The 4,584-nt window shown below is 39.5% G+C and overlaps 1 non-coding gene across 1 annotated transcript; it reads right to left on the bottom strand.

The window, feature by feature from the left end:
* Positions 1 to 4,118: 4,118 nt before the first annotated feature.
* Positions 4,119 to 4,225, bottom strand: LOC141675597 (small nucleolar RNA R71). Its single transcript, XR_012556241.1, has one exon. It is a non-coding gene; the product is annotated as a small nucleolar RNA R71 (small nucleolar RNA).
* Positions 4,226 to 4,584: the final 359 nt, after the last annotated feature.

Below are 4,584 nucleotides of genomic sequence, written 5' to 3'. Positions count from 1 at the left end.
CAACAAACACTAATGTTGTAAAAACTGATAATCAAAGCCCTTGATCAAGGAAAAGAAAGCTGGTCAAAACTTACCTTGCACAACATAAATTAAAGCTAAAATAGGAAGTAGCTAAGGAGGGACAAGATGCATTCATACCACAAAATCCAAGGAATCATAAGGATTACACAAACATTGATGCACCTATCACATTAACTGATTCTTCTATGAAGCTAAAAAGAAGAGTACGGGAAGTTACTCATGAGCAAGTTGAGAGGATAGTAAAGAGGCTGTAGAAACAAGGCCAATCCCATGGGCCAAGCACACAAGAACCACCAACTCAAAGGGATGCAGTAGCTACAACTGATCCAGTCCCACAATAACCTATATATTAAAGTGGTGTAGCAGATATTGCATACATTGCACCTTTTGCTACCAATTCTATCCAAGAATAAGATGATCCTGCCAAAACCAAGATCACAGATGAGCTCTCCAAAGTTAAAGCTTTCTACAAGACTGTTGAGTCTCATACTACTAAGAAGATAGTTGGTGTGCATATTGGCCAAGCACATGAGTCTGATTCTGATTCTGAGGAGATGAGTACACAAGAACCTAAATCTCAAAGTGATTTAGAAGCTCCTACATCTCCAGCTACACAAGAACCACTACCTCAAAGTGGTAATTCAGGCTTGACTTCTGATGCAATGATCTTGGCACTGGATATTGAAGGAAGGTTACATTCAACACCAAAATCAACTGAAGTTATTTCAGTTCCTCCATTGGATGCCTTACCACTTCAAGAAGCCGATCCTTAAAAAACACAAGGTATAAATATCGACTCCTCTTTATCAGCATTTAATTTAAATACTAATAGTGTCTTGTCAGCATTGACTGTTTAATTAAATCCCGATGGCATGATCATGTCTCGTCCTTCAAAATAGGGTATCCCTAGTCATGTGACCACAGACATCTCTTCTCGGCCACCTCTTATTTCTATAGGTCAAAATTTTCCGAGCCTTTCATGTGAGACTGAGGGAAAAGATTTAGAGAAAAACAGAAATCAAGAGAGGCAGGATCCTTAACTGGCAAAAGGAGAGGTAGATGAGAATCAAATTTAGCATATCCTTGTGAGGAAACTCTGACTCTTAAAAGTCATGAGATGAGTGGTGTGAGAAGTAGTGAGACTACTTTAAAAGAAAGAGAGATTTAAGTGGTTCTTTGTTTCATTTTGCAGGTGCTCAGAGCCCTAAAGAAACAGTTGTTGATTTCCAACCTGTAGACCCTTAGTTAAACTCTGATGCACCAAGTGCTGGTAATTTCCCTGCGGGTCTAAATACTGATACTTTATTCAAGTCCACTCAAATTTCTCATTCATTTACTATTACAATCCATGTTGTTGCTATTGATCAAGTTGCATAACAGCCACTCTTGATGAAGCCACGGTTCCTGAGTTACCTCAACACCCTAGATAACATCCAATACATATCTGATTGTGATTTTGTGGTTCCAGTAACGGAACAAGTGACTGAGGTTCCAGTAACGGAACAAGTGATTGAGGTTCCAGTAACGAATAAATGGTTTTGGGTCCCCGTAACGGGACAAATGGTTTTATGGTTCCTATAATGGAACTTAAGGTTTGGGAATGAAAATAGCATGCTAAAGTTAAACTCTGGAATATATGCACAGCACACGACTGTTGATTTTGTTTTACAGAGCATGCTAGTTTTGATATCCAGTTTATACATGTTTTACTTTTTTTCTAACGAGTTATGAATTTTGTTCGTATAACTGCTTTACTTTAAACCGTTTTACCTGTTATTTATATAGTGGTACTGCTGAGCAATTGATTGCTCACCCATGCCGAATGTTTTATATATGTATTGCAGATCCCTAGGAGATTCTTCTGTGGTTGTCAGGGCAGAGTTCTAGTTCTTTCGGTGTCAGGCTCCTCTGAGGTAGTTGTGTTCAGCCAGATATGGTCTGCTGAGTTGCTGTATTAAGTTAGTGGTCAGGATTGTTGATAAGTGGCATTTTATTCCACTTAGAGCGTCTTAAAATGGCTTAAATTGGTGTCTTGAAATCAAGTATTTTGTGTATTTGATGCGTTTTTCTAGTGTTTATGCATTTCAGGGTTTTAGTTGCATTTCGGGGGAGGAATCATCAAGAATAAGCCTTGGCATGTGTTCACCATTGCGAGAGGAAAGAAACGGGCAGATTACGGCAAAGAAACGGAGCAAAATCAGAATTTTTCCAGTAGAGGTCTGAGCGCCCGCTCAGCATTGCTGAGCGGCCGCGCAGCAAGCTGAGCGCCCGCTCAGCTAGGCTGAGCGGCCGCGCAGGGTCGGGAAAAAAGACAATTTATTTTAGGACTTCTACTTCTGTTTGGTTTCCACTTCTATGTAATCTGAGTTTTATGGGACTATTATATAAGTAGATTTGAGACGTTTTCACAAGTGTGGATTGAAGAAGATTGTGTTTTTACGCAAGGAGCGAAGGAGATAAGGAAGAAGACCGATTTAGCACACCGCAACGAAGAGGAAGCATATCTTCTTGTGATTCTTGTTTCGTTGTAACGTTGGATGCTAGTTTTCTTGCTTTGAACTTATTTACTCTTGTGACGTACTCTATTTTAATATAATTAGTTTAGTTATTATTTTCTTGTGTTTGTTTATCATGATTTCATATGAACCCATGATGACGATAAGTGCTATTGTGGGCTAATCGTGATCATGGGGTTGCAACGGATTTATTATGGAATTCTTTAGTTAATTGTTTAATACTTTAGTGTGTGATGATTGCATGATATCTAGTATTGGTTGTGCGTATTCATCTTATGTGCGTCGCGAACATATAAGATAGGGTGTTAATCTCTTGTGAAGCGACGGTGGATCTTGAGATTTAGAACTTGCCATGCTAGCATAGGTTCATGTACGTTGTGCATGATTAGTGGGTAACTCTAACAGTTTTATTTGCCCTATGTAATCAAAAGGAATAACTTGTGCTTAAATCGTTGTGTTGTCAATTTCTGTAGACATATGGGAACTCAACATAATTGATGACTATTCAACTTCTATCTTAATTGTGGATGCTTGGTAGAATGGTATTAGTACAATGAAAGTTGGCTTTTATCAGTTTCGTGTTATTCGATTAATATCATCACTGTTACATGCTAAAGGTAATAACAATGGCTATAGAAGGAAGTAATAATGAAGTTATGATCTCATGAGTGTTTTATTATTGATAAATTGAAGTGTTAGTTATGTGATTAATTAAGTAGTTAATTATAGTTAATATTTAATCAACAATTTTAAGTGTTAGTATCTTAACATTGAGAAGTAATCATACATTGGTGAGTGAGTTTAATTAGACAATAATTTAGTCTGAGTCTCTGAGGGAACGAACTAGAAAGTATTCTATATTACTTGCGAACGCGTATACTTGCGTGAATATTAGCGCGTGTTTTCGCCCTAACAAGTTTTTGGCGCCGCTGCCGGGGACTCGGCGTATTTGTTTAGTTTATGTACTTACCATCATTGGTCATTAGGACTCAGTGATTAGGACGTAGTAGTTTCTTATTTTTTTCAGTTGTGTTTCAGGTACTTTAGCAAGCGTTTATGCAAACTCGTTCTCGTGCTCGCAAGAGGACTTTAGATACAGCTGAGGAGACAGACGAAGTTCTTGATATTCCGGAGAAGTTAGATTTTGAGGATTCGGATTCAGGAACTGAGCAGAAAGAACCAGAAAACATGGGAGATCGTATTGTTCAAGCTGATCCAGCTCTTATGGATTTTTCTCGGCCTAAAATTGATGACATTCAGTCAAGCATCCTTCATCTGACTATTCAAGCTAACACCTTTGAAATCAAGCCGGGCACTATTCAGATGGTGCAGAATTCTGTTTCTTTTGGAGGAGCGGCAACTGAAGACCCTAACATGCACATAAGGAATTTTGTCGAGATCTGCAGCACTTTTAAGTATAATGGCGTGACTGATGAGGCTATCAAGTTGAGGCTTTTCCCATTCTCACTGAGGGACAAGGCTAAAGACTGGTTACATTCTGAACCAGCTGGGTCCATCACTATGTGGCAAGATCTTGCGCAAAAGTTTCTGGTGAAGTTTTATCTGATGGCAAAGACTGCTGCTATGAGGAGTGCTCTTACTCAGTTTGCGCAGCAACCTACAGAATCTATGTGCGAGGCTTGGGAACGCTACAAGGAAATGTTGAGAAAATGTCCACATCATGGAATGCCAGATTGGATGGTGATCACTGGTTTCTATAATGGTTTGGGGGCCCAATCTCGGCCCATGCTCGATGCAGCAGCTGGAGGCGCCTTATGGGCTAAAAGCTATACTGATGCGTATAATCTTATAGAGACGATGGCTGCAAATGAGCATCAAAACCCAACTCAGAGGATGACGTCAGGCAAGGTAGCAGGTATTCTGGAAGTTGATGCAGCCACCGCTATTGCAGCCCAACTCCAAGCGCTATCAATGAAGGTTGATTCTCTTGCTACGTATGGAGTTAATCAAATAGCTATGGTTTGTGAGCTTTATGCAGGTTCTCATGCTACGGATCAGTGTTCTCTTGTCAATGAATCTGTTCAGT

The sequence above is a fragment of the Apium graveolens genome, chromosome 7, assembly GCF_009905375.1.
Source record: "Apium graveolens cultivar Ventura chromosome 7, ASM990537v1, whole genome shotgun sequence".
Lineage (NCBI taxonomy): Eukaryota > Viridiplantae > Streptophyta > Magnoliopsida > Apiales > Apiaceae > Apium > Apium graveolens.
Note: the sequence above shows the minus strand (reverse complement) of the source record. Positions and strands in the feature narration are given on the sequence as shown.